We start from the raw sequence: 12,245 nt of genomic DNA, 5'->3' as shown, positions 1-12,245 counted from the left end.
AAGCAATTTCATTCAGAATAGAAAACAAGCAATTCAGCATTTTCCTCTCCTGTGCGTCCAGAATCAACTTCTATCATCGAGCGCAAAGTTCTCTTAAACCTTGTCTAACCCAAATACCTGGTGGCAGTGGTCTTCAAAATTCTACCATTTGTTTGCTTTTGAAAACTTTGTTATTTCTCGTTTTAATCAAATATTCTGAATTTAGGATATTTGTACTACACACTTAAATACAAGAAGGATCTTAAGTATCAAATGTTTAGTGGTTTAATTATTCTAACCATGTTTTTCTTTTTTCTGTCATAAAAGGTCTCATTTTGCTTATTAATCTTTGCAGTGAATCACTATAAGTTGGGTTTCATTTATGTTAAAGGAAAGCATGGCAGGCCCTTAAAACGAGCAGCAGCATCTAGTCCGCAAATTTAATAGCGTTAACAAAGCATCAGTCACAGCCATATCATTGGTAAATCATCAATATCAGCCATATTGTTGGCAAATCACCTTTCACAAGTATATTTATGTGGTATCGCTTATTTAATGGGTAAAGTGGGCTCTGTGTAAAATCTCTCACAAGCATTATCTCAATGCTCGGCTCACAGGTGTAATTCTTCTGTGGCAAAGCATCTTTAAATGGGCATAGTGGATTTTGTCGGAAATCTCAACGCTAGATATCTTTCAGTCGGCAAAAAAAAAAAAAAAAGAAAGAAAAATCAGATCAAAGGTTTAGTCGCGTAGGGTGGCTGGGCGCACCCTTGGAGATAGGGTGAGGAGCTTGGTCCCATGGAGGAGCTTGGAGTTGTTATGGAAAGTTTTACTCCATGTGTACAATATGTGTTGTACGAAGGTCTCACAGAATCTGTCATATAAAATGTATCTGAAATGTCTTAGAACACTACATGCACAGCATATTGGGTGTTTTGTTTCCCATCATTTTGTTCCCTTTACTCTGTTTCTCACATTCTGTACATGTGGGAGGAGTCACCCAGGCTCTTTCTCACTGGACTCCATCTCCTTCTCAGCCTTGGGAGATGGTAAATAGTCATGTAGTCTCTTTTCTCACACTAGGGGATAGATGGTGCCCTGCCAGGTGGGCAGTGGCTCTATGTGGCGTGATGGGGGAGTGATCTGTGTAATGTGATGGAAATGTATAAGTTTTCATGTTTGCCTTTTTCTCTGGGCCTCTTTCTCTCCTCACCGTGTGAGAGAGGGGTCTTCGAACGCTTATCTTGCCTTCGAATAAATGTTCACTGAGACCAGATCGATCTTGGGGTTCCTTTTTGAATAGATCTTCTCACTCTTTATTTTCACTCTTTGGTAATGGAAAAAATTCCACAACAGAGTAGAGTCGCTACTCCTTCACATCGAGAGGAGTCAGTTGAGGTGGTTCGGGCATCTGGTCCGAATGCCCCCTGGACGCCTCCCTAGGGAAGTGTTCCGGGCATGTCCCTCCGGGAGGAGGCCTCGGGGTAGACCCAGGACATGCTGGAGAGACTGTCTCTGGGCTGGCTTGGGAATGCCTCGGGGTCCCACCGGAAGAGCTGGAGGAGGTTTCTGGGGTGAGGAAAGTCTGGGCGTCTCTGCTTAGACTGCTGCCCCACGACCCGGCCCGGATAAGAGGCAGAAAATGGATGGATGTTTAGTGTTTTAACTATTTCTAACTTACTGTTGTGTTTTCTGTTTCTGTCATAAAAGGTCTAATTTTGCTGTTATTTGTCTTTGCAGTGATTCACTATAAGCTGGGGTTACATCTACGTTCAAGGAAGGCATGGCAATCCCTTAAACAAGCAGCAGCATCAAGTCCTCCGCAAATTCAATGCATCAGTCACAGCCTTATTGTTAACAAAGCATCAGTCACAGCGATAGTATTGGCAAAGCATTAGTCACAGCCATATATTTGGCATTGCATCTTTATCAGCCATATCGGTGGCAAATCTCCTTTCACAAGTATATTACGTGGTATAGCTTATTCAATGGGTATAGAGGTCTCCGTAGTAACATCTTTCACAAGCATAATCTTAGTGCTTGGCTCACTGGTGTAATTCCTCTGTGTCAAGCATCTTTAAAATGGGCATAGTGGATTCTGTTGGAAATCTCAATGCTAGATATTTTCATTGGCAAATCATCTTTATCAGATCAAATGTTGAGGGGCTTAACTATTTCTAACCAACCGTTGCGTTTTCTTTTTTCTGTCATAAAAGGTCTAATTTTTGCTTTTATTTATCTTTGCAGTGAATCACTAGAAGCTGGGGCATCATCAGTCACAGCCATAACGTTGGCATCAGCATCAGTCACAGCCATAACGTTGGCATCATCATCAGTCACAGCCATAACGTTGGCATCATCAGTCACAGCCATAACGTTGGCATCATCAGTCATAGCCATAACGTTGGCATCAGCATCAGTCACAGCCATAACGTTGGCATCAGCATCAGTCACAGCCATAACGTTGGCATCAGCATCAGTCAAAGCCATAACGTTGGCATCAGCATTAGTCACAGCCATAACGTCGGCATCAGCATCATCAATCACAGCCATAACGTTGGCATCAGCATCAGTCACAGCCATAACGTTGGCATCAGCATCATCAGTCACAGCCATAACGTTGGCATCAGCATCATCAGTCACAGCCATAACGTTGGCATCAGCATCAGTCACAGCCATAACGTTGGCATCAGCATCAGTCACAGCCATAACGTTGGCATCAGCATCATCAGTCACAGCCATAACGTTGGCATCAGCATCAGTCACAGCCATAACGTTGGCATCAGCATCAGTCACAGCCATAACGTTGGCAACAGCATCGGTCACATCAGCATCAGTCACATCAGCATCAGTCACAGCCATAACGTTGGCAACAGCATCAGTCACATCAGTCACAGCCATAACGTTGGCAACAGCATCAGTCACATCAGCATCAGTCACATCAGCATCAGTCACAGCCATAACGTTGGCATCAGCATCAGTCACATCAGCATCAGTCACATCAGCATCAGTCACAGCCATAACGTTGGCAACAGCATCAGTCACATCAGTCACAGCCATAACGTTGGCAACAGCATCAGTCACAGCCATAACGTTGGCAACAGCATCAGTCATAGCCATAACATTAGCATCAGTCACATCAGTCACAGCCATAACGTTGGCATCAGCATTAGTCACAGCCATAACGTTGGCATCAGCATCATCAGTCACAGCCATAACGTTGGCATCAGCATCAGTCACAGCCATAACGTTGGCATCAGCATCAGTCACAGCCATAACGTTGGCATCAGCATCATCAGTCACAGCCATAACGTTGGCATCAGCATCAGTCACAGCCATAACGTTGGCATCAGCATCAGTCACAGCCATAACGTTGGCAACAGCATCGGTCACATCAGCATCAGTCACATCAGCATCAGTCACAGCCATAACGTTGGCAACAGCATCAGTCACATCAGTCACAGCCATAACGTTGGCAACAGCATCAGTCACATCAGCATCAGTCACATCAGCATCAGTCACAGCCATAACGTTGGCATCAGCATCAGTCACATCAGCATCAGTCACATCAGCATCAGTCACAGCCATAACGTTGGCAACAGCATCAGTCACATCAGTCACAGCCATAACGTTGGCAACAGCATCAGTCACAGCCATAACGTTGGCAACAGCATCAGTCATAGCCATAACATTAGCATCAGTCACATCAGTCACAGCCATAACGTTGGCATCAGCATTAGTCACAGCCATAACGTTGGCAACAGCATCAGTCACATCAGCATCAGTCACATCAGCATCAGTCACAGCCATAACGTTGGCAACAGCATCAGTCACAGCCATAACGTTGCCAACAGCATCAGTCACATCAGCATCAGTCACATCAGCATCAGTCACAGCCATAACGTTGGCAACAGCATCAGTCACAGCCATAACGTTGGCAACAGCATCAGTCACAGCCATAACGTTGGCATCAGCATCAGTCACAGCCATAACGTTGGCATCATCATCAGTCACAGCCATAACGTTGGCATCAGCATCAGTCACATCAGTCACAGCCATAACGTTGGCATCATCATCAGTCACATCAGTCTCAGCCATAACGTTGGCATCATCATCAGTCTCAGCCATAACGTTGGCATCAGCATCATCAATCACAGCCATAACGTTGGCCTCATCATCATCAGTCACAGCCATAACGTTGGCCTCATCATCATCAGTCACAGCCATAACGTTGGCATCAGCATCATCAGTCACAGCCATAACGTTGGCATCAGCATCATCAGTCACGGCCATAACGTTGGCATCAGCATCAGTCACAGCCATAACGTTGGCATCAGCATCAGTCACAGCCATAACGTTGGCATCAGCATCAGTCACAGCCATAACGTTGGCAACAGCATCAGTCACAGCCATAACATTGGCAACAGCATCAGTCACAGCCATAACGTTGGCATCAGCATCAGTCACAGCCATAACGTTGGCAATGCATCCCAATGCAAGCAAAATGGTAAGCAGCCTTTCAATAATCACCATTATTTCAAGCATTCTCTCGTCCAGTAACTCATAATTCACGGAGAGTAACTGTTCAGCTGATAATGTTCTTCTGCATAAGTGTTTAAATTATTGTCTTGTTCTTTTACAGGCAGAAGCCAAGGGATCATGTTTATGTTTGACTGGTGTAATAATTATTTAATAAGCAGCGAGCGTGTTACGTTGCCAGAGGGCATTTATGTAAAAGCTTGTTTTAACTGTCATGTTTTCATTCATTCAGCAGATTAAGTCAATTATTTCATTTTGACCGATTCATCATGTTCAGTAAGTAAAACTTTTCTTTTGGGGGACTCTATGGGCTGTGCTACTTTAAGGGGTCTGCCCCCTTTTCTTTTGGGGGGATCTATCCTAATGACGAGCAGGACTTCATCACAAAAATCGCATCTCCACCCCATAGAGTCCAAGCGCCAAAACATTCTGTCAATCTTATTCTGTCAATCACTTTTTCATTGTAATAAATTCATTCTTAATATCACTTGTCTCTCCTGATTGAAATGAAGCTTAGCGAAAGTTCAGTAAGGAAGACTTTAAGTGATCCACAATCAGGTTTCTCAGTCACCCTTTTTCACGCTATCTCATTTCCGCTGTCATTCTCGAGCTGTCAGTTTGGGCTGTCCGCAGGTTAATCAGCTGTCTGTCACCGGACCTCATCTAACCAATAGCGCAGCGTTCCTCCTTCGTTTTCGGCCTATCATCGTTCAGCTCTCCTTTTAAATATGATCCTTTTTCTTCCCTAGTTCTTTCAAGCTGGCTTTGTGCGCCCCTCCACCTCCCCATCACCGCCATCTTCAGGAGCAGAGGCAACTCCCATCAATCTTTCCCCATCCGGTCTCATCAAATCATCAGTCCTCCACCACCAGGGTCTGGACTCCATGGGGGGATCTATCCTAATGACGAGCAGGACTTCATCACAAAAATCGCATCTCCACCCCATAGAGTCCAAGCGCCAAAACATTCTGTCAATCTTATTCTGTCAATCACTTTTTCATTGTAATAAATTCATTCTTAATATCACTTGTCTCTCCTGATTGAACTATTTTTTGTTATAATTCTTCATCACTGCATGATGTTTTTAGTAAACTATGGAACAATTTGAAATAGACAAGAAAACAGAACATGTATTTTAAAGCATACCGTTATTTAAGAGACATTCAGACAACAACCTAAAGAAATGTCTTATTCAGCTTTTGCCTTTACTTTCAAACACTCCGGTCTCTGCTCATCATTTTCTTCTGATAAATACAAGTCTGTTTTTGTAGACTTTATTCTCGCATCTCAATTATCATCACAGGTTCAATGGATGCAACATGAGCTGGCATAATCGTTTTCTGCTTTCTTCTGTTCAATCCTATCATCCTGGACGTCTAATTTTTTCTTTCCTTTAACTGATATCAAACTGATATCTAAACACAGATAGGGTAACTGAATGGCTAAAAAAGCATCGACCACCCCTTTGCCTGCACCTAGATTTCACAAACAAATGCAGTAGACAATAATGTAAAAAATTACAGAGCAGTAAAATGTCTTTACACCTCAGTGAGCACACATTATGACTTTCACAGACAAAAAGCAGCAAGCTGATCGCTGCATGCAGTCGTCACGGAAACTTCTTTATCGAAGAGCTCAGACATGAGAGACATCTCACAACAATCTCGTGTGGTCGTTTCCTCCTCAAGCTTTGGTTTCCTGTCATCTGAGGAGAAGGGTTAAGTTGTGAGAATTCAAACTGAAAGCTTTTCAACATAGACAATTACATTTGCAAATCAGTAAAGAGCTAAAACACAAGTTTTTAGAGCTGCTAAAACAGCCCCATGCTTCTGATCTTAATACCATTATTAGTGTTGTTGAAAGTCACTTAAAGCCTATCAAGGGCTTCCCAAATCAAAAGTTTGTAAAGAGACACATTTTTGATGAAAACAAGTATAAAATGATTTATGAAGCTGAGATGGTGGTGAAGAAGTCAATATTTTCAAATCCAACCTTCTTCAGGTACTCAGCAGCAGAATAATTGCTGGAAGATCCCAGCATGTCACGTTGGGATAGTTTGGATGGGGATACAGTGTGACCTCCATGGTGGATTCTATAACACCAGCAGGAGCAGCTTGCTCATCCTTGTAATTTATTCCTCTCACAGCATCAACAAAGGTTGATTTACCAGAGCCAGTCTCTCCTGTCACAGCAAGATTTAGAGGAACATTTTGCTCCTTGTCCAAATACTCCTGGATCTTTGCACGAGCTGAGTCTTGATCATTTTACAGTAGAGCTTCTTTAATTTCTGTATTTATATGTTCACGACTAAATAGATTCCCCATGGTGCTTCTTGAAATCTGGAATAAAAGAGAAGTTATAAAGTCACTATATTCCTCTGATAAGATTTCATATTCATATATTTCATGCATAAAGAAACTACGGTGATATATATTAAGGACATTATATAAATATACACAACATACACATAGGCTACTCTGCTTTTTGAATCTACTATTCAGCGTTTCATGTCAGACACTCTTTAGACTCTCTTTGGAATAATGTATTTCTCTGTTGACAAAACATTGTGGGTTAGTTTTAGTTGCTCTGAGAAAAAAACTGTCCCTAAGATGTTTTTTGTCACGCAGGTCTGTAGGTATCCAGTCTCCTCAGGTCTTCTTTGTGTCCAGCTTTGACCTGACACAAACTGAGGCAAGTCATCATGTCACCTGTGGGAGCAACAAAAGGAACTCCTCAACTTTTACTAATATTGTCTCAATTTAACAGCACAGCTGTATTAACGGCAGCAGAGGAAATCCCAGTGTCCAAACATCCCAGAAGTTTTTATGTCTGTTTGACAGTGTTGTTGTATCTGTGTTAGTTCCTCAAAGCCTAACTAAAGACAAGGACTGTGAATTAACCATGAAGTCCTTTATACATTGCATTGGTTGCACTTATGTAACAAGATGTTACAATGTTGATACATATTGTCCCTGACAAATGTATGAATAAATGTTTTTTGGAGACGCAAAAAAACTGTTAAAGTCAATTGACAGCTGCTGCAATCATCAGATACACAAAATGCTGCTGCATGTTCAGTTCAGATAGAAGGACGTCTCACCACAATACGTGCTGATTACCTTCTCAGAGTGTGGTTTCCTGTCCCCACCATACAATATGAGAGGAGGAACTAAGATGTAAGATATAGGGGACGCTTTCTGTGGGAAAACATGTTCTCTCCATCATTAAAGTTATTGAAAGCTAGAAAAAAGCTTAAAGCTTACTAAGGGCTCCAAACATCACTCGTTTCTAAAGGGACAAAGCTTTGAAAACAAAAAGGTGATTTCTAGCAGCAGCCACAATAAAAATTCATGCTCTTATTAACCTGCAGAGGACGTGAGAGCTTGCAGGTTTTACTCTTCCTGTAAATCAACATGTTTGTTAAAAGTCAGCTGCTTTAAAAATAACCAATGAGTGGTTCTGAACTCACAGGACTTATGATTGGTTGCTGCCCCAGACTGATAAACTTTTCTCCTGTTTCTCTGCTTTGATTGTGCTTTTCTTTCAGGTGAACAACTTGTACACTGATCTTTTGATCTGGTGAGTACACTGTAGCATAAAAGATGTTTTCAGTTATTCATTATCACCAGTCTGTGTGTCTACGTCTGCATCACAGCTTGTTTTCATTCATCTTTATCTGCTGCAAATGTCACTTTGTATGTCTATTTTACTGCATTGGTTTATCATCTGTGTTATTTCTTCAAAACCTAACCAGGGACAAGGACTGAAAATAAGCCAGGGCTAGAAGTCCGATAAACATTTCATCTAGTGCACTTTAATTAGATGTAACAATGCCTACATGTGTTGTTGCTGACAAATAAAATGACTAATAAAAAAAGAGCACTTACATATTACATATCTGAGGATCATTTGTGTGCTTGATGTTTTATTCTTTCATGAATTGTAAGGTCTTTTGGTCTGTGGCATACAGTGTGAGAACGGTTGACTCAAATCAACTCAAGCCCATTTTAATTTTCACCATTGCTGACTTTATGGAGAGAAAATCTTTGAGTGTTGCTGTTGGAAACATACAAAGATGTTTTATTGTTGTAGTCTTACATTTACTTTATTTCTCAGAGGATTATGGTGACTATAACTTCTATTTTATTCTAGTTTTCAAGAAGCACCATGGAGAATGAATTTAGCCGTAAACATATAGATGCAGAAATTAAAGAAGCTCTACTGAATAATGATCAAGACTCAGCTCGTGCAAAGATCCAGGAGTATTTGGACAAGGAGCAAAATGTTCCTCTAAATATTGCTGTGACAGGAGACACTGGCTCTGGCAAATCCACCTTTGTTAATGCCATTAGAGGAGTAGATGATAAGGATGAGGAAGCTGCTCCTGCTGGTGTGGTAGAAACTACCACACCTTACACCCATCCAAACTATCCCAACGTGACATTCTGGGATATTCCTGGCATCGGCGCCACCAATTTTCCTGCTGCTGAGTACCTGAAGAAGGTTGGACTTGAAAAGTTTGACTTCTTCATCATTATCTCAGCTGATCGCTTCAGAGAAAATGACGTGAAGCTGGTTAAGGAGATTCAAAAGATGAAGAAGAAGTTCTACTTTGTTCGTTCCAAGATTGATGACAGCATACGTAATGTGGAAAGATGTCAAAGAGAGTTCAAAGAAGAAAAGACCCTTCAACAAATCAGGGACAACTGCATCAAGGGTAGGTGATCTATCTTTAAAAATACTTTAAAGAATAAAATGGCTCACTTCAGTGCCGTAGTTTTTTTTGTTGCGTCAAAAATATGAAGGACCCCTTTTAGTTCATTGAGTTAGAAGTTAGCTGCTTTGAGAACTGTCCCTTAATAACTTTTTCCCCTGTGACACAGGTCTTGAGAGACAATGTTCCCAGTTTGATCAGGTCTTCTTGGTGTCCAGCTGTGACCTGAAACTGTATGATTTCCCTCTGTTACTGGAGACACTGAAGCAAGATCTTCCTGATCTCAAGAAGGATGCCTTTCTGCTTGCCATGCCCAATATCAGTCTGGAAATGATCAAAAATAAGAAAAAGGCTTTCCAAGCTAAAGTCAAATACTGGGCTATTCTATCTGCAGCTGTAGCAGGTGTGCCAGTTCCAGGACTTTCTACAGCTGTTGATCTTGGCTTGCTGGTTGGTCTTGTCACACAATATGTTTTTGGGTTTGGTCTTAACAACCAATCACTGAAGAGAATGGCCAACTACACAGGAGTTCCTTATGAGGAATTGAAAGAAGTCATCACATCACCTCTGGCAGCAGTAGAAGTAACTTCTCAACTTTTACTGAAATTGTTAACTCAAATTGGCTTCACAGCTGCCTTACTGTTAGCTGAGGAGGGGGCCAGATTCATTCCAATACTTGGAATCCCAGCATCAGTGGGCCTCTCTTTTGCTTTTACCTACAAAAGTCTTAATCTTTTCCTCGACATGCTTGCTGACGATGCAGAAAGGATATTTAACAGGATCCACTTGAACACCACAGGCTGATATTGTTCAGGAAATAGCATTCAGTACATATTTGTGCTGCCAAAACAACATGTAGATTTTGAGGTATTAATTGAAAATAAGATGTTAAAAAGTAAAACTAAACAAATGAACACATTCATTCAATTCAAAAAACTTTATTTGTCTCCGGGGGGCAATTCAAGAAGAACTGACTACAGTGAAAATGTAGAAGTTTGAAATAAGCAGCTAGAAAAAGACAAATGCAGACTGAGTAAGTCTCGCTGTGCTTCTCACATTATTGATGTGATTCATCTCATCCTTAAATGTTGTTCATATGAATCAAATTTTGACTTTCAGCTGCACATTTTAGAGAATATGCTTCTTACATCCAACCCCATTTAAAAACAGTTTTTTAAATGTCTGTATTATTAAATAACTTTTAGCATTAGAGCACACTGAAACATGCCTATTGATCATCTTTATATAAAGGTTTATAATGCATGGAGCTTCACTATTATTTTTGTTCAGCTCTGCTTTTTATAAATGTATAGAAAACTTTATAAACTGTATACTACAATGATTTATAATCCAGCAGCACATATCAGTAATATGTTCAAATCAGGAAACATGAGTGTTGATATCAAAAAGTCATTTATGAAAAACGGATGTTCTTGAGTCTTGAAATAAAATCATTAGAACAATGGTCTTTGTTTTGACTTGTTAAAACAGTTTGATTTTTAAAAGTTTATATTAGTGCTGTCAAGCGATTAATACAATGAATCTAATTAATTAGAGGATTTGTAATTAATTAATCTTATTTTAATCTCATACCTGATTAAGGTCCCCAAATAAAGAATTCAAATTTCATGACATTACAAAATTGTAGTGCACGACTAATAAAATGAATACACTAAGAAGACAAGATTTGAAATCCATAATATTATTAGTGAATTTTTATTCAAGTGTGCTATAATTAATCTTGCATCATTTTTTATAATGCGTTAATTTGCGGTGTAATTAATTAATCTAATTAACAAATTAAAGTGACAGCTGTAGTTTATATTGAAGGTTATTTTCTGAAGCCTTGTAATAATAACAGATGATATAATTAACATAGTTTTTAAATTATAATACCCTCGGTTCCCTGTAACTGTCTGCACACTCTTTTGCACTTTGCGGGATGAACCTTCACCGCCATCTAGTGGTCAGACTGCCAAGTTACACAGAATGTAATTGAAATTTATGATACAGTTCACTTAGCAGATACGTGTATCTTAAGTGATGTACATAAATAAATCTTTATTTAACATTTAACAGTCTGAGGAAGGTAGCTCTCGAGGACTGGACATGCATACCTGCTGCTTACTCTGATGACTTTCACTGAACTGAATCAGCCAGGGATGCATAGTCCGGACCGAAGCTGCTGATAGCAAGCCTCAACCACACTTCCAAATGGGAAAAGGCTGACTCACATAAATAAGTGGAGCTGTATAATGCAGTGAGGGAGGCAGCACACTTCTTCAAGTTGGGTTACTTTTCCTCTGTGAATAACTTCCAGAACTGTCCATGAGCTCTGGACTTCAGCTGAATGTCGGCTTGTAGTTTTAAAATCTCCTCCTCTGTTCCAGAAGAGTTCAGGTGAAACAGTTACTATTTAAGTCTATAACGTGCATGCTAGGTTTTGGAAATTTGCCAAATGTTGACGCTGAAGCTTTGAGGAGAGATGTTGCATTTTTCATTTGAAAGCATTAACTGAGCGAATCATATTGATCACAGTTTTGTCTTTTCCTTGCAGCTCGAGATTGAGGTCATTCAACATGTCGGTCAGATTGGTTAAAAATTCAAAAGTCTAGCAACCACTGATTGTCATTTAGTTGGTTGTATTCTGCATGTCTGGATGGTCTGCACACTTCGCTCACTGACAGCTGAGGTTGGCTCTCCTCCTCCATGACTTTTAACAGGACTATAGACAACATTATAACCCAAATACATTTGGGCTATACATGCAGGTAGACATTGTTTATGTTGGTTTCATATCTCTGACCTCATTCTGTCCACTTCCAACATCACTTCCAAAATATCAGCTACATTTTCTTGAGACAATCACATGAAATGACCCACGAAATGTGCGATGACCCAAAAAGAACCTGATCTCTACAGAAAACCAAAGTCAATCTAATAAAGCCAGATGACAGATTTTTACTGAAGTTATTTTTACCAGGTCATAAGTGACCAATAATGGGAGATATGA

The 12,245-nt window shown here is 40.4% G+C and overlaps 1 protein-coding gene across 1 annotated transcript in view; it reads left to right on the top strand.

The window, feature by feature from the left end:
- The window catches only part of LOC306840547 (interferon-inducible GTPase 5-like), a 101,997-nt gene that overhangs the window by 67,598 nt on the left and 22,154 nt on the right, over nucleotides 1–12,245 (top strand). The gene's annotated exons all lie outside the window — the stretch shown is intronic.

Source organism: Symphodus melops (assembly GCF_947650265.1).
Source record: "Symphodus melops genome assembly, chromosome: 19".
In the NCBI taxonomy this organism is placed as follows: domain Eukaryota; kingdom Metazoa; phylum Chordata; class Actinopteri; order Labriformes; family Labridae; genus Symphodus; species Symphodus melops.
This window is presented reverse-complemented; position numbering and strand designations above follow the sequence as displayed.